At 43.3% G+C, this 19,134-nt stretch overlaps 1 long non-coding RNA gene across 1 annotated transcript; it reads right to left on the reverse strand.

Moving 5' to 3' along the window:
• Positions 1 to 11,138: 11,138 nt before the first annotated feature.
• On the reverse strand, positions 11,139 to 18,865 carry LOC103386126 (uncharacterized). The gene is made up of 3 exons (XR_522291.3): positions 18,733 to 18,865; positions 16,107 to 16,258; positions 11,139 to 11,313 (listed from the first exon to the last, which is right to left on the reverse strand). It is a non-coding gene; the product is annotated as an uncharacterized LOC103386126 (long non-coding RNA).
• Between the last annotated feature and the right edge of the window lie 269 nt (positions 18,866 to 19,134).

Below are 19,134 nucleotides of genomic sequence, written 5' to 3' on the forward strand. Positions count from 1 at the left end.
TCTGATTGGACCTGTTTTGGGCGGTAGAACATAATTATTGAATTATAACAATTCCAACCACCACACTAGGGGGCGCTGTTCTGCCTGTGCAAAGATCCATCCATTTCACTACCCATAAGCAACTGTTGGGGCGCTGTCACGTACAACCCACAGACCCAACACCGTGTCTCACTGAGGACAACAGTGTGTGAACACCAGCTCCACTGACAGGTGGGCTGTCAAATGTAATAACACGGGTGTCGGGGGTGTGGGGGGGGGCAGAGAGTGAACATTAGCCTACATAGTAACCCCTTTAAAGAGGTGGGTAGACCACCAATACATGGGCGGGGCCTGTAGATGTGGGCGGAGCATGTAGTGCTTCATTACCATATAGAAGTAAATGTATTAAAAAAAATGGCCACTCAGAACAGATGTGCAAAGAATCCAGCTGAGGTTAAAAATAAAACATTTGACCAAAGCATCTGGCTGACATTACATTTTCACATCAAGAAAGTCTCTACGTCTCTTAATGAGTGGGATGGATTTTCTTTACCACCAAAGCGTCAACATTGTTATTTGTTATTTTCTTTTTTTCTTTTTCTTTTTTGTCTCAGATTGTGAACATGTGTAACTGAACACTGAGCTCATTAATCCAGCCGATCAATAAAAATATGATCAAACATCTGGCGTCGTTATGCTTCGTTTGCAGGTGTCTGTACAGAACTACAGTTTGTGGACGAGGGGCAGATGACGCTCATGACCCCACAGAGCAGGGTCTTAACTACGGCAGTGAGGTCTTAATTATAAAGTAGACTTTCTCCATAATGCATGGGTGTGTGTTTGAGGGGTTAGAGAGAGAGAGAGAGAGAGAGAGAGACAAGTGTCAGTCATACAGTGTATGGAGGTCATGTGCTGTGAGTGCTTTCACAGGTATTCTGCCTAGAGACACGGTGTCTATGTGTGGTGTGTGTGTGTCGGTGTGTGTGTGTGTCGGTGTGTGTCCGTGGCGGAGCTGCTTAAACAGCTTGCCGAGCTGCTTGTCGGTGTGAGAGGCGTGAAGTCATGGTGCATCAATCAGCGACCTGCCGTCTCAGGAGCCACGGCGTCCATTGTACGGGGCCGCTGCAAAAAAAGCTGACGCTGCACTCCCCTCCTGGTTCAACGCCATTTCAAAACTGTGAAAGAGCCACTTCACAGATGACATCTGAAGGCAAGCCCGACTTTCATTCCCGCTTTCACGGACTTCGCCCCAAAGACCCCCGCTGCTTCCATTCATTTGCTCTATTTTGCCTAATAAAAATGGAGACCAGTCGAGAGTGAGAGGCGAATCATTGGAATCTGCATGTGTCCTTTGAGATAACATGTCACGGCTGTGCCAGAAATTTCTTGTCTTTAGAAGGGTGAGTAAAGATAGAGGGAGAGAGTGAGGAGAAATAATGAGCTCTCTGAAGTACACAGTGTACAGTTCTTCATGTTTAATTTCAGAGACAGAGGACAGATAGGCAAAAATGTTTTTTTTTTCTTTCCTGCACACAGTTTTTACACACTTCGTTAGCAACGCTGCCTCTACGCGCTTCTCAGAAACAAAACGACCGCCTTCGCCTTCACTTTACTTGATTGTACGCAGAAAGGGGGCTTTACGCCTTTGTGAACTTTTCCTTTTTGATCATTCTGTTTTTCTATTTTACCCCTGTACGACTGCAGCCTCAGACATGATTGATAATGCATGCGTGGCCTACTGGCTTCTGGCAGGTTGCTTTGATCTCCATCAAAACTGAATGAGAGGAGAAGGAAAAAAAAAGTAGGACAACCGTTGTTCCGCTGGGTTGAAGGGAACTGGCTGCGAAATAAATGCCGTATCACTAACCAACAAATACAGCGTTTACTGGGTTTCAGGTGATTGGATTACTGTTGGGGAAAAAGTACAAGGCGAAAAAAAAACACCTGAAACTCACCTGCGAGGGCAAACTGTGATTTGTACAGCACAAAACAAAACAAAATTCCAGAGGAAGTTATTGTGTTGACATTGTATACAAGCAGAAAAACAACTGCGTCGTCAAGAAACACTGAACTAGTTTGTTGGAGATGTTTTCAAAGCTGCGAGGTATAAGAGTACAACATTAGCCTGTAGACACAGTACGCAAAGACAGCGGAGGATGGAGCGGAGAGATCAAATATCAACCTGAGAAAGTGAAACTCTGAGATTCACATTACAACCAACCTCCATCTTTGTTCAAAAGTTTTAAATCTCCAAGGTCTTCTTTTGGTAATTCATAGTGCCTATTATCTGGGTTTTATTTAAATTGAAATTTACATTTTTGCTGTTATAGCCGTGTTATACTCTCCACACACAACGGAGAAAAAAGTCCTCCATTATTCCTCCCGCAACAGGGAAATTCACAGACAGCCACAGGAGGCGCCGTTAGGTATGTGGTTCCTCTTGCCCTCGAACCCAGGACCTTCTGCGTGTAAGGCAGGTGTGATAAACGCTACACTACAGAAGCACCGAACAGCACTAGGCTGTAGATCTGTACGTTAAATGTCACCCAAAAAATAGTGGTTGCGACACTAATTTCCGCCTGCTACTGTTTCTGATCAGAACAAAAAAAAAACAAAAACGAAATCCATCCCCAAAGCGATCTCACCCCCCACCATCCCTCGATATGCCTCCGTGACCCTGGGGGAGAAGCCCCACAGATTTAGAAACAGTGGACTAAGTGAATCACAGGATGTGACATAGACTGCCAGGAGCCTGCTTCTCCTCGTGTACACTCTGTTACCGAGTAAATCCAAAGTTCTTTGACAGCTATGGCTTTTCCATAAGGGACCTGGAGACCAAACAGTCCTTCACACACACACATGTACACAAACACACACACACACACAGCATCTCTCATGCATGCTCTCCCTCTCTCTCCCTCTCTCTCTCTCTCTCTCTCTCTCTATCTAACTCTATCTCTCACAGCAGTTCTTGTACATACATGTATTATTCATTTAGCAACAAGCAGAATACGGGGCCTTGTCAAGAAAAGAACCAACCACAGTGGTAAAGCCGAGGTAAGCAGAGAGGAGTAGAGGGGGGAGGGTCGGGAGGAAGAGAGGTGCAAAAAGGAGTGACAAAAGAAAGACAGAAAGAAAGATGGAGCGATGGTTCATCTGATGAGTCGGTGTATGTTCACACAGATACAGTAAACAAGTGAAATTGCAGCCGGGCTCACAGACAGAGCACGGACCTCATATGTCATGGTGCCGGAGTTTTCCATCACGAGCGACAAATTCTATCACTTATTTCCATGCAGAAATTGAAGCGACAGATCCCTCCCCCCCCCGGTCGTCACCGGAGCTATCGCCACAGAAGGAAATGACTATTGAAGTCGCGGGTAGCCTCTTGTCTAGCGGTGCTGTCACCAAAGCTAGATCTAGGTGGAATATTTAAACTCTCAGGCAGCAGAGATTGGCTGTTCCGTCTCCCCCGGACAATCTTCCACAGCAATCCCACTTTGGCATTTCCTCCTCTCTCAGTCTGTCACTCAGGAGATGTTTGTGGTTGAAAGAGTCGTAGCAGAATGAGCCATTACTCTGGAGATGGGCTCCCTGCAGGAGATGAGGATGAGTGTAGATAAAAGAAAAAGAAGAGAGTGAAGAACGGCCATGGCCATAGATGGGAGAGGGGGAGAGAGGGAGGGGCAGTAAAAGGGAGTAAAAAGGTCAAGTGGAGGAAGGCTGGAAATGATAAAGGAGAGTTAGGGGAGGAATCACAGAGTGGATCTAGGAAATTGAAATAGTGGTGTGGAGCCCAACCAACCAGAGGACAATAAAAAAAATGAAGTTTTCATACTTTTTTAACCAGAATTATTTTTCCATGTAGCGTTTGAAGTCAGGCTAAATAAAAGAGATTAATCCTGAACAGATGATCAGTGTTGATTTCTGAATGTTTTTGGACATTTATCAATAAAATACAAACCAATTTAAAAATGTATTTATCTTCTGCTGCTAAAACGTTTTCAGGATCTTTGGTGAAGTTGGATGTTTATGGAAAGAAACCAGAGTACCTGTCAGGATCTTTGGTGAAGTTGGATGTTTTACGGTTGTGGGAGGAAACCAGAGTACCTGATGTCCTGAGAGTCCAGAGACACAAATGCCAGAGTTAAAGGTAAGATTGTTTTTGCTGGCCTTTCCTGAGTGACACTGACCAGAGGGAACACTGACTGATATCTGATCAGTTATTCTGACCAGTTTGATTTTTAGGACCAACTGTCACTCCATTGAATGTGGGCATGTTCAACTGAGGGTTATCCAAGTCCAGGTGAGTGTTAGTGAGAGATACTGTGGTAATATTTTTGGAATTTAACTAGTTTTCCTCCCTTTGAGTTCCAGAAGAATGGCTGAAGAGGCACAAGAGCCACAGGCTGCTGAACTCTGACTTAAACCTGACTTCATATTATAGAAAGGATGATGCTGAGTTGATGAAACCAGGAATAAGTTGTCCGTTTGTGTCCAGTTTGGTTCCCCTGGTGGTGAACATGTGAGCCTCGCTGTGAGTAAAACCATAGCCCACGGGAGGGGCCTCAAACTGTGTGGCCCACAGTGACCTGTGACCCCTGAAAACCAGGGCAGATCAGTGAAATCACATTATAGTAGATGAATACCCCGCCTGCCCTGATGTATGTGGCTTCTTTACGAGACAAAAACCACCACATGGCCCAATCAAAAAAAAACAAAAAAAAAACACACAAACTCATGAGACCCTGTGTGTGTGTGTGTGTGTGTGTGTGTGTGGTTATTATGCCTGGGAGCAAAGGCTGGAGACAGCTGCAGAGTTGTGAAGACAGCAGAGAACAGAAAGGCTGCGCTAAATGTGATTTCTCTTTTCAGCATGCTAATAAAACGATGCCTTGTGGCCCGAGAAAATCCTCCAACCGTTCCATCAACAGACACATTGTGTGGCACAACAAATTCATAACTTTTTACGGCCCTTTTCATAAGTCATAAAGGGCTTTGGCAAGTACGGGCGCTGACATACATCAGCGTGTGGCACGGAGCGGCGGCGTCTGTGACTGTTAACCAGCTGTGTGTGTGTGTGTGTCGTCTGCACAGAGAGCGTGATGAAGTGCTGGGGTGAGTGGAGGGGCCGGGGTCTACAGACCCTCCAAAGACTGTTCAATCAGGTGCTCCCTACAGAACAAACTGTTTTGCCTTCAACAGTTAATCTTGCCCTGAGTGTAAGTGCGTCGGCAGTGTGGAGGGGGTGGGGGGGGGGGGGCAAACAGGAAGCGATATTACATTTCTTCTCCCCAGGCTGCAAATTCCTGTCAAATCTGTGGGAATGTTGTTATTATCATTGCAAAAGTGCTCATTTGTTTGTCAGCTCCAGCAGCCGCAGCTATTACTTTTCACGGAGAAGATTAAAAGCTTAAAAAAAAACGGTCTACATTTTTCATGAGCCTCACTGTAATGTAATCACCGCTTTACCGAATCCTACAAGAACATTATACGTGTCATTTTATTCATTCATATATTTACTTTGGAGAGGTATTGGGAGAGATTTATATTCTTTTTGGATTAAGTGGAGAGAAGCGAGGAGTGATTTCCCCGAGGTGAACCTCTTGGCTGCCGGGCTGATTACTCCGGCTGGAGTGTGAGGAAGCAGAGAACGGATGTCCCATGGAAGAGCTACATTCTGTGGGAGTTACTAATACCCACCAGGGCTTCCCAAGTTGGAGGGGGGAAGGATTTGATTGGCTTTTTCCTGGGTCAGTAAAAAAGGACAAAAAAAGAGCAAGGTAAAAGAGGAAGGAAGAAGGGTGAAAGATGGGATTAGAGAGGTCTGGCCAAAAAGAAGGAGAGCTGTATAACTGTCTCCTACCCCGGGGCGGTGTAATTATATCTGAGGATGAGATAAATGTCCTTTTAAACGTATTGCCTTGCATACACACACACACACACCCACACACACAGGTAACATATAGACACTCCAGACCTTGGGCATTTATCCACAAGTCTCCAGCTGAGTGAGTGATTTCTCTAAACTGTTCCCCTGGGCCAACGTACAACCATGAGCCAACCTGACAGGAAGGCAGCATGCACATTTGGTTAACTTCCCAGTGCAAACACACACACACACATAGAGGCAATCGGAGCAGAATGGCCCAGCAGCAGTGTGAGAGGGAAATGGGTGATAAAATCCTCATTTTCCTTCATTGCTGGGTCATTTGTCTTCGTCGTGCAGGCGGCTCGCCAGTCAAGGAGAGGCAGGCCGGCGAGCGAGCGCTGAGTCACGTCAGACGATCCATCCATCATTTAACTGTTTACTGTTACTCTCACTTTTTTAACACTCCACTATCCCCGTCTTTGCATCTGTCTTGGGTTTTCACACACACACAAACACACACACACACACACCGTGTGACCCATTACTGCCTCTCTTTATTTGGCTCCTCCCAGAAAGCACGGCCCAAGGGTAACATCTGTCAGTGGAGAAAACCTGTCATTTTCTCAGTGTATGTGGGGAAAATTTGGCAGCGTTTGTCAGAGTGAAAGTATGTTAACCTCGCAAATAAGAGCCAGCAGCAGCGTGCATGCTCGAGCCAAGCCTCGCCGACAGTAAAAACGCCTTTAATTAGACAAAATTACCAAGTCCCCACTTCCAGAAGAGTTTGTTCACTTACTAAAAATGTAATTAAAGCTGAAATCTGTAATTTGGTAACGCATGTAAAACCTTCATTGATGGAGGAAAAGACGAAGAAATGAGACAAAATCACCACTGGATCACAGCCGGGTTTAATTTAATTTAATTACATCATTCAAACGTTAAGGAAGCGAGGAAACTGTTTGTTGGAGTCACAGAAATAAACTGCCCGACATTCTGTGGTCACTGACGTCGGGCTCTTCTCTTCGTGATGCATTGGATATTTGAATAGAAGAAAGATCTGCACTGCAGGCAGGCTAATCTGACACTTTGATCAGAATATGATCTGATCTTGTCCTGCCAAAGTTCCTGTCAAGAACTTGTCATCGGTACCAGGACCTTCCAACACGAATACAGGAATACAGTTACACGAATACAGTTACACACAGATGACAACTGTTTCAATTCCAATAAATTCCATCTGTGTATTAGCTAACACTTAATAAACAAAAGTGTGTGCAGTCCTTTTCAATACGAATCCCACACAATCACGTACAAGACTTTAATTAAATGGATTAGAGGGATTTGTGCAGCATGCCAATTCAGGCTCGATGCACCCCAGAGGTTTTACAGAAAAATGGAATTTAAAAACTGAGGAGAGAAGCGACAGACGTTAGGACCAGGCATCAGGTGACGATCAGGTGGTGATTTTTGAGAATTAAAAGATACAACGCACAAACGGCTGGAAGATGTTGAGCTTAGACTCGACTCCAGTCACAGATGTCCTCACAGTGGTTTACATTTGTAAAAGCAGGGATAGTTATGGATATCATCAACTGTTGACTTTGGGGTGTCAAACATACAGCCCGCGGGCTTGAAAAAGTACACAAACACTTCATGCTCTGGATATTTGTAAAATCATATTTCATTAAATTTAAATAATAATAATATATATCTAATGTACTTGTATGTATTTGCATGAAAATAAAGGGGAAAAAATGAACATTTGCATGAAAACAAAGGGGAAAAAATGAACGTATTGTTATTTATAGTTAGGTTATGATTGTACTGGTCCTGCTGTTCTCTTTAACATGTGAATGCACTAAACTGTAGGCTAACGTGGAGTTCAACTACCCTGAGTGCCAACAGCGTTCCTGGGAAAGCGACTGTTCATCAGTCAGAGCAGCGGCTGTAGAAACGAGGACAGCCGGTCACACTGTAACCACAACGTTCCAGCTCTGGCCAGCTGCCATTTAAAACAAACTATACATGAAAAGACTGTTGATGATGAGGTCGTAAGTGCTGAGAAAAGCGAAGCACAGTGATTGGTCTTTCACCACAGTCGTCCAGTACTGCAGTACAAGTATCAAAAACCCACTGTCAGGGTAATCAGAGCCGGGTCCAGGGTGGAGAGAGCACCTGTCGACAACCGCGTCCTGCTGCTGCTTCAACAAGAGGCACAGGTGAAAGAGAGAGCAGCAGGTTTGCCACACACACACACACACACACACACACACACACACACAGTCTCAAACACACACACAGCCTTAAACATCTACAAATCTACAACTGCAAAAAAAACCAAAACATTTTACGACTTCTGATTTACTACAACCAACCAAAACATTTTACGGTGTGTGTGTGGTCGTGTGTGTGTGTGTGTGTGTGTGTGAAACCTGAAGAGTCCCCGTGCTGCTCAGCTTGTACAGGGTGACTCAGCAGCATTCAGCCCCCGCAGGAACACAGGCTGCCTGTTAGCGTGCGGCTAATAAGATGCCTGCTTAAGGTGATGCATCACCTCCAACCTGAACAACGAGAGTGAAAGAGAGAAGAGGAGAGAGAGAGAGAGAGGTAGGGAGTGGGGGAGAGAGGAGAGGCAGATGTGTGGAACAGGCAGAGGGACGTGTCTCCAAGATGAGTGCACCTGTCTCCACGGACGAGCTGCGGCTCTTGTTCACTCTCTCTCTCTCTCTCAAAGACAGCGAGTTCAGACGTTGTTGTTCTCGTTGTTCTGAGATCTGTCTACAACTGGACAGTGTGGTGTTAGAGGTGGAGTGCATCATGGGAACAAAATGATGTCCGTACAGGTCTGATGGTGCAGATGAGTCCGTCGTCAGTAGGAAGAGTGGATTGGGCCACCTGCTGATTGCTCAGTGGTAACTTGGCAGCTGGTGGACTCGAACCTGAAACCTTTCAGACCAAGACTGCTTCCTTAACCACGAAGCCACCACTTCCCCGTTAAAAGACCTCGTTACAGACAGTCAACAATACAAATCAGCCAGCCTGGTGAGTCTGACCTGAGGGTGAAGACTCCACAAACACATGCTTCATGTTTGGTGGAGGAGGAGGAGGAGGAAGAAGAAGAAGAAGAAGAAGAAGAAGATCTAACAGAGACATCTGAGACTTGTGTCCCTCCACATTTGTATTATTTGTTATTAAAGTCAGACGTTAATAACGCCGGTCTTGGACCTTTTTGACTTGCAATTAAACAAAATGTTTAATTGTTTATCTTGGGATGTTTTCCTCTTTCTGAAGTCACCCCGGGCTTTGGCAGGAGGTTGTGTAACGACGCCACGCACCATATGAACGACAGTTAGGTCCAGATTTGTGAAAAACAATTCATGGTTGGGAACAAAAAGCACATGGGTCTGCGTTTGATCCTCAGTTAACGCAAATATTTATGTCATGTCTCCAAAACACACCCACACACAGATGCACACGTACACACTCACACACAGGGTCACTCGGGGTCTTACCCGTGATGACTATTCAGCGTGCAGACGTTTTCCGTCTTTCCAAGTATCCAGTCCAGGAGGACGCACACTTCAATCATTCTCTCGCATCGGACTTGATTTAACTATGAAGGAAGTTCCAGTGCAGATGTGGAACAATTAAAGTTGTTGAGTGTAATAAAATAAAAACGTCAGCGTTTTCTGAACCAAAAGGGAATCGAAGAAACTGATACCAGCAGATTTCCCAACCCCCAGACTGAAAAACCCAGAGAAGCAGCGACCGTGAACTCAGCTCCGTCCTGACAGATGTGTCGAAGGGAGACGTTGAATATTATGAGCTAATAAATTTACAGGCTGCAGTGAATATTCTACTAAAACCAAAACATCCTGAGAGGTCAAAAACATACACACAATACATCAGTCAGACAGACAGACAGATTCATTTTAAACACTAGGGGGCGCTGGGCTGGTATTTTTAAGGGCTCACTCCACCCACTAACTTTTCTCAATAGACCTGATGGAGTTACAAAGTGGAAAATAATACGTGTAAACATCATCCATCTGTACATTTCAGGGTCATAGAAGGAGCTCGAGGAGGAAATTTGAGACATTTCAGGGTCATAGAAGGAGCTCGAAGAGGAAATTTGAGGACCAAGAGACCCCCTCCCCTCCTCCCCCTGACCCTCATGCGCACACACACAGATACAATATGGAAACTTCATACAGAAAAACCAGGCTGGGGCGTGAACCCTGCCGTGTTCCCAGTGCTGACCACCTTTCCACCACATTGACCTATTTTGGAAGTGTTTGTTTTCAGAATGTATCCAGCTGTCTCCACAGCAGGTTCAAAAAAAAGTTCAATATGCAAAAGACAACATTCTGGTCTATAAAACTATATATGCCATGTGAACAGTATATGTAGTTAATATTCTGGTCTTTAGACTCAGATCATACTGAACCACTGCAGGTTTTTTTACCGGTGCCATCGACGATGGCTGGAGATGATGATGTAGATTGTCTAAAGTCAATTAAATGCAGTTTAACAACATTTCGGCTCTTTGTCCAGGGCTCCACCTCACATGGGATGAGCAGAGACTCCCACTTTAAATGTGACAAATAGTCCAAACTGAACTGAGCTGAACAGAACATTTATTTCCCAGAGTACATTTTCTAGGCTTCATTTTTAAAAAGAAGAAACAGAAAAAAAAATGCAACACTATTCAATTTCAATTTTCACCCACCAAGCCCCTCACTCCCCTGCAGGGGTTGCTACAGGCACAGTTGTAATGACCTGATCGGTGAGTTAGGTGGGGTAGTGCGGAGTGGTCAAACATTTCACTCTCCCCTGAGGTGACTGTTGACGGAGTCACCAAATTCAGGGGGAGTGTTCATCTTTCTGACAGAGTCAGCTTCTCAACAGTGGATTACATGGATCCACTTCACCACTGGGGGATTGAGTAAAGAGCTGGACCATCTGTTAGGGAAACTCTCCGAGGTGACTATAGGCTGGCATTATCCTGTTCTCCAGCCTGCAGCACAGTCCTATTAAATTAGGGGGATAAACAAGTGTGGCCTCAGGTGGCGCTAACGTCACAGGCTGGACCCTTAAACCAGGGCAGTGAAAATTGACAGGTTTACTGCATTACTTAAATCATTAAGATTAATCTGATTAATATTTTTAATTTTTAGGAATGTTGACTTACTTTTATCAATCGTGATTAATTACAGCCATGATTAACTTACAGCTACACTGTGAGAAATCAAGATTAAGAATTTTAATTGACCCTGTCAAACAGCTGAAGAGACCCCTGAGAGGAGGGTGGAAATGTTTTTATTCACCAAGTGATAAGACCTGGACATTTGAGTCAGTGCAGATGTCAGGACAACAGGATGGATTTGCCAGACGTTCTGCCAAAAAAAGAAGTCCTTGTTGTGAGTTCGAAGCCATGTCCCGTTGGCAGGTGAAACCACTGCCTGTCAGCCAGAAAAGACAAGCAGGAAATAAAAACAGAGGGGGAAAAAAAATCACAGTCTACATTAAAATTTGGTTTGTCTTTGTTATTAAACCAAAAACTTCTTCCACGTAAAAAAAATTGAAAGAAAATGTAATAATACAACTGTAGTCTGTGACATCATCAACAAAGAACATGTGATCACTGGTCAGGTTGAAACAGTCTGCAGGAAAACCAGCACAGGGTTTCCTCTGGGAAGATGCTGACGATCATTGTGTGTTCGAGACACACACTGTGTGTGTGTGTGTGTGTGTGTGTGTGTTTGCAGAGATAAGAACAACAGATTAAAGCTCATGAATTATAAGACAAGCCGTCAGCCTGAGCATGTCTTCAGGTTTTCGTGGCCAGTTCATGTCAGGACATGGCAGCACTGTGCTTTATTACACTTCCTATTTATTAGCAGACACACACATACACACACACACACACACAATGATCATGAGCATCTCACCAGGACACTAGGGTGTGTCATTTCCTGCCGTACCTCCAGCCCATTATGTCCTGTTGAATGACATCACAGCAGTAACAGCCTGTTAGCGGAGAATAGCTAACCCTACACACACACACACACACACACACACAATGATCATGAGCAGCTCACCAGGACACTAGGGTGTGTCATTTCCTGCCGTACCGCCAGCGCATTATGTCCTGTTGAATGACATCACAGCAGTAACAGCCTGTTAGCGGAGAATAGCTAACCCTACACACACACACACACACACACACACACAATGATCATGAGCATCTCACCAGGACACTAGGGTGTGTCATTCCCTGCCGTACCTCCAGCCCATTATGTCCTGTTGAATGACATCACAGCAGTAACAGCCTGTTAGCGGAGAATAGCTAACCCCACACACACACACACACACACACCCACACACACACACACACACACACATACATTCATGTACATTTGTATCCTTATGGTGCACTCATTTGTACACGCTCGTGTGTGTGTGTGTGTGTGTGTGTGTACCCTCTGCCGACCTGCCTGCCCCAGATTCACTCCTCCACCTCTGACTGCTGCATATTTCTGTCGTTGTTTTTGTGCAGTGTCTGTGTGTGTTTGTGTGTTTGTGTGTTTGCGTCCTCATGCTCGGCTGCACCTGTGTGCTGTGAGAAAGCCGTGCCAGTATACAGTAGTAGGATTGCCACAAATACTAAGCGACAGTATGTAGGGGAGCGGAGCAGGGACAGACCGCCTGGCAGAGGGAGGTGAGACTGAAGGGAGGGCGGTAAAAGAGAGCAGCCCCTGGGGGTGGGTGGAGGAGTGGGTTTTACACAGCGCTGGGCAAAATGAGAAGGTCACGTCACAGCGCATTAGATCGGCCGAGCTGCTGGCCTGAGTGCAGCAGAGTCGTGTGTTTCCTCAGGTTTTGATGATTTGCAACCTAAATATTTACATAGTAAAATTTAGGGATTTTTAAATTTCATAACCGCTGGAAGATAATGAATATTAAAAACCCATCGACTGTTACTTTCCAAACAACAACTGCCTGTTGTTCTTACCCCGCTGTAGATTTACCACGAGACACTAATCAGACAAAAGAATAGTAATAATAATAGTATTAGTACTTATGGAGTGAGTAATGGTGTTCACAAAATTCACAAAATAATGATGAAAATCCAGTGCCAGGATGTACTACAAACCATGTACTGACAGACAAGTGCGGCGTAAGATGTAAAATGTAGTGAAGCTGATTTATGTTCACATTTATATTAATATTTATAGCACCAACTAGTGGTGAACAGAAATTTTGTATTGTGTAAAACTGTATAGAGAGTTTTATTTACTTGAAATATTTAAAAAATAATTAAATAATAATATTTATTAAAATAAAAAACAATTATATAATATTATATCCCCACCTGAGGAATTATTAATGATTATTTTTTGAAAGGTGAAAAAAGATCAGTGACAAAGATGATGATAAATGTCTCCTGAGTTTGTTTTTGTTTTGTTTTTTTGCTTATTTCTGTAAACCTCCAAGCAGCATCTTGACAAGCAGAAAGCCACATGAATCTAATTTGATGACCTGTTTTCACATCTGATGAATGATTACATACGGATGATCAGACAGAGTATCATTTCATCAAATTTGATTATTCTCTGGAAATGTGGAGCTACAGCTGCTAAATCAAACCACTCAGACAAGACTGGAGTAATTAGTGCACTGAAGTTTGAGAGAGAGAGAGAGAGAGAGAGAGAGGGGGGAAGAAAAAAAAACATTTCCGGCTCTTTGCTGCTTTTTGTTTCCCTAAAAGGCAGCGGTACGCTTTTAAAAGATAACAATGAAAACATGTTGAAAACCACAGAGGCAGATATAGAATCAAACAGAAACCTCAGACACAGATCAGGCAGATGGTGTTATACCTAGAAAAAAAAGGGAGGGTTTACTGTCTCCTCCAGCATTTCACAGACAGCTTTAAGGTTTGTGTGTGTGGACCTCTGAAAACTCCAGGTGTCTGGACCTGTCAGACACTCATCAATTCTCCGTCTCTAACATTTCAATAAATAACTACACCCACAAATATCCACTCGACTCGCAGGTCAATTTGCTCCAGCAGCCTGACAGAGAAGACTCCCTGCGGAGAGGAGAATGACTCAAACCCTCTGTTCAATATGGAGACTGAAGCTGCAGAGAGAGCGGAGTGACGTGACTCAGCTCTCACCCAAATATCTCTGCACCTGATCTGCCTCCTGCTGTGACCTTCTGTTTCTGAAAAATGTCTGGTCTCAGTAACAACCCATTTCGGAGGGGCGACATTATGCATCAAATGTGACACCGACGCACGAACTAAAAGCAGGACCGACTGGACGGTTAATCATTTTGGTTAAGGTTATTAAATGACCTACTGGTACATGGTGGTCGTTACGTTCTTTCGGCTAAGGTTTCTAGGAACATTATTTACAATTAGGGCACCTGGTTAGTGACAAGTTGGAACCAGAGTGTGTGTGTGTGTGTGTGTGTGTGTGTGTGTGTGTGAACGATGGACGCAGTTAAAACTAGAGCTAGTTGCAAAAAATGTTTAAATGATTAATTTTTAAAGTAGAGTAGACAGAAAATTAATCTAAGTATTTAGGATTTCTAAAAAACTTTAAGGTCTGAATTGTTAGGATAAAAGCTCAGGAAGTCACATTAAAAAACTTTAAGGTCTGAATTGTTAGGTTAAAAGCTCAGGAAGTCAAAATTTCAATTCTAAACACAGTTCAGCTACAGATTAATCACAATAATCATTTTTTAATTAAGATTAATCAGCATGACAAAAAAAACAGCTGTATAGACAGTCTGGAGAAACAAATATCAGCAGGTATTTGTGTGTGTTTCACACTTGTTTACACACGATTATCGAAAAGTGGAAGTAAATGACTTCTGTCATTCTGTCATTCACCACTGCACACACAACACAGCTATCACCAAAGTGAACAGGGCATGATATGGTCAAAAACACTATATATAAAATGTCCAAAGCCAGAACGTTGTTGCATCTGTACAGTAACTCAACAGCACAGCCAGTGACAGGCCGAAGTATAACACCCTAATAATACGTTACTAGGTAATTCAGTGTATAAATGTACCCATAATTATAAGACGTAGTGTCATATCAGAGGCAGTGGAACTTTCCAGATAACATACAAAGACGGCGTCAGCAGGCAGCACATCCAGTACGGTGGTGAAACACAGCAGAGAGACGTATCACTGTGTTATCATCTAAGCAGTGAGGCCCTGCCAGCCTTTCAGGTCTGACAAAAGGAACTAATGTTCACACATTAGTGTGTGACCTCGGCTGCCTGACAATGGAAGATCAAGCCACAGGCTGCAGGAAAAATGTGCTGCACGAGGAACACGTGCTTTTAAAAATTGTGAGGAACAAAACTGAGCTCTTTTCCCTTCCACAGGATGACATTCACATCAACATTTCTATCACCTGCTTACAAGAGCGCCTCAAAATGACAATGAAATGGACGCAGACACACACTCTCTCCCTCTCACACACACACACACATTGATCATGTGTCTTGATAACATTATGGATGGATGACTGAGCTGCTCCATAGAACAGTGATTACTGGCTGTGTTTGTGAAAGGAAGGAGATTAGTCACTGTCTCAGCTCCACATCCTTTAATAACACAATAAATAAATACTCTTTCATGCTGTCGGATTTGGACAAAAACAACCCAGAATTCATGTTTCATCAGACGGTCCCTGATCATGGTTGCCAAGTCTGCTTATTATAGCGACTTTGGGCATAACATTCTATAAATTCACTGGAAAATATTGATATGAATGAAGTCTTAGTTTGGAGTGGTTTGTGTATTAACAGAATGACTGTCTCTGATTGGCTGGTTCACATTGTCTTCACTGATTGGGCCGATCAGTGTCTGTGGTCATACTGTTGAATTCTACTAGTGCCATAAACGAATCGAACAAAATATGGAAAAAAGTATAAATAGATTCAACCTAGAGCGGAAGATCAAAATAAAGTTTGTCCGCCCTGGGACATCATCTCAAAATTGTTTTTCAACTTAAATCATAAGACACCATTATGACATCATTATGTCAACATTTGTATTTTGACTTTAATCTCTCCATTGGATTTAGACTGAATTAATGAAATCTGACAAAAAAATATTCTAAAAATGATAATGTTCAATCTACAGGTAGTAAAAAAAGAAATATTAAATAAAAATGCTTTTTAAAATTATTTAGGATCAAATATTAAACATTTTCATGCTCATGTCTGACCTGTCCTGTCTGTGCTGCTGAGACGGCGCTGTTTGGACTTGTTTCTGTAGACCCAGTTGCTTGTTTCTGTCAATAGATCTGGCAACACAGCTCCTGATCCAGACGCCACAGGAACACTGAATCCTCTCCATCCTTGTTCAGTTCACACCACGCTGAGGGAACACAGGAGAAAAACAGATGTAAAATACTGTGGTTCTAGTAACACTGGAGTGAGAAAAATACTACATAAAAAGTTAAAAGATTCAGCAGTAAATCATTACTACTCTGTACTTGTGGACCCTAAACAGCATTAGCTCCTGAGCAGAGACGCCTTTTGCAAACGCACGGACGATGCTACAAAATATGTACAGAAACATCAACATGGTGTTTTGTTTTATTTTTTTCAAATTTTCCAAGGACCCACTGGCGCCCCCTGGCTGCACAGGTGCTTTGAAAACCACTGGGTTGGACCATACAATATTTCAACTATGGTTACTCTGAGTAACTACATCACAAATCACTAAACGTTATATTGTTGGAACTGTCAGACATGATGGCACTAAACCTGACTATTTATCACCATCAATATAATAATGTCAGAGAAAAGCCGGTCTGGGCGATGGGCCTCGGCCACAGCACTTTACAAATGTTTAAAACACACACACACACATACACACACACACACACACAGGCGAACAGAGCAGTGTGCGTTTTTTTGTCGGGCGTTTTTCCAGACCTAGAACAGAGCACAAGGCCAAAAACAATCAGCTGTGATTTTTGTGTAGCTGATTTCACATGATGTCAGTGACATGGTGTCATCATTCAGGACAAAGCCTGTAATTTCATTTAATCAGTGAGTGATTGCACCAACTGTTGCTGATCAGAAGGAGTAACAGAGTAAGAGGCAGCTGTGAAGCAGGTACGAACCCAGATTGGCAACTGCTGGGAAATCTTCTCCTCTTCACGTAGTTATGGTCAGTTTGAGGCTCTGCCCCAGATATCAAGGTAAAGCCCCTGGAGAGGGGGAGTAGTTCACACACCTACATGCCCCTACAGAGGAAAGTTCATCAGGACTTTGATCATGAAGCGTCTTCTAAATACTGTAATGTCCGAAATATAAGCCGCTACGTTTTTCCACACGCTCTGAACCACGCTGCTCCAACAATGATGCTGCTAAATCAAAGACAGTTCTGTGATCAGACCAGAACATTACATTTTTGACCCGACTGGACAGAAAACCTGTCAAAATTAATTAAGTTTTTCAACAGTTATTGATCGACAGGAAGCAGGTGAAGACCTGTTGAAAAAGAGGGTTCTCCAGAAAATTCTACAAAGATGAAAATCTCTGATGGAAACACAGGATGCAGAAGAGTTTTGACTTTGAATTTGAGGATTGTTTTCATATTCCAGACCTTTTTGACTCATCGTGGCGTAAGACAATACTTTTACCCAAACACCACAGGTGGACAGGAGCTAACTGTTAAAGTTGGTGATGAGTTTCATGTCTTTTCCTTTCACCTCTAACACGTCAGATCAGCGTGACGTGCTCCAGCTGATCACTAACGAGAAGTGAACCCACACTCACACACAGGTTGGAAAGACACAGCAACAAAGGGTTGTGTTTATTAATGGAGCTGGTGAGGCGACCAATGAAGCGTGAAATGAGTGTCTGCACGCCACACAGACACACCAGGTGACTGAGGGGGAGGCGTGAAGGGAGACAAGAGTCCGACCTGTGTCACGCGGAGAAAACACTCCCAAACACACGGATAGAAAGAATCAATTTCACGGGTTGCGATGGTAAGAAAGATGTTGAGGCATCTGTGCAGCAGATGAGGAGAGCCAGTCCACACGCCCCGTGTGTTGGTTACTACAGACCTGTGGTCATTCAAAGGCCGACGCTTTAAAGGAACAGTTCGATATTTTGCGAAACGAAGCTTTAAAGGAACAGTTCGATATTTTGCAAAATGCAGGGGTTTTTTTTGTCCTGTGTTTTTCCACAGAGAAGAAAGACGATTGATTCCACTTGTCATCTGTGTTTTGAATAAGTAGCTGAAACCATCGCTCGAAGCTCAATTATGAACAGGTTACGCACTGAATGTTCTGAATGATCAGTGGCTTTGGCTGATCAATAATAATATTTATTACAGGAATTAGGACGTGAATAAAAAACACCATAAAGTAGAAAAAGATTATTATGTATTTGACCACCAGGGGTTAGACTAAAATATATATTGTAGGAGTTATTTTGCTAGAATTGTAATTTTTATAATTAACCCAGTTTCTACTTTTTACTATTGTTGAGCTTTGTTACATTTATTTGATCAGATTTTTCATTCTTCAAAGCAGAATTATATATTTTATATATATGTTCAGCTATACTATGACAGAGACAGCAAATCTTTTTTTATTGTTCCTGTAACAAATTCATACCTTGCAGGTAAAAGTGTATTTAACAATGTCCTAAAACCATTCAGATAAATTCATTTGGACCAAACTAAAACGAATATATATATATATATATATATATATATATAGATATAGATATAGATATAGATATATATCAAACTACATTATAATTCATCAGAGCACCAGTGGGTCTTTTATCAAGTGACTGCTGAAGAAACTTGTTGAAAATCAGTCAAACCTGTGTCGGTGTGCAGAGCAGCCTCATGTGCAGCAGGTGACTTCTTCTGCTGCACTGTTGATGACGTCACAACCTGTTCTGATCACCAGGCTAGAAGGGAAGACGGTCTTCTTCAGCCCTGCTGCAGTGGAACGCTTTTGAGGGGTGTGACACCAGGAGGTCGGAGGGTAATGCTGCCATCTATGGGCAGAAACGACACACTTACACACCAACACGCCCCTTCATCTCCTGTTCATCGGTGCTCACCTGCTTTTAACGGCTCTGCTGTGCAGTTATACAATAAACACGGCACCCCAGTCTCCTCATCAAAGTGACCCCCAGAAGATACCCCAGAATTTTACTCTGCTACTGAAAACACACACACACACACACACACACATTTGTTCACACATATCTAGAGAC

Source organism: Cynoglossus semilaevis, chromosome 11 (assembly GCF_000523025.1).
Source record: "Cynoglossus semilaevis isolate Cse_v1.0 chromosome 11, Cse_v1.0, whole genome shotgun sequence".
NCBI lineage: Eukaryota > Metazoa > Chordata > Actinopteri > Pleuronectiformes > Cynoglossidae > Cynoglossus > Cynoglossus semilaevis.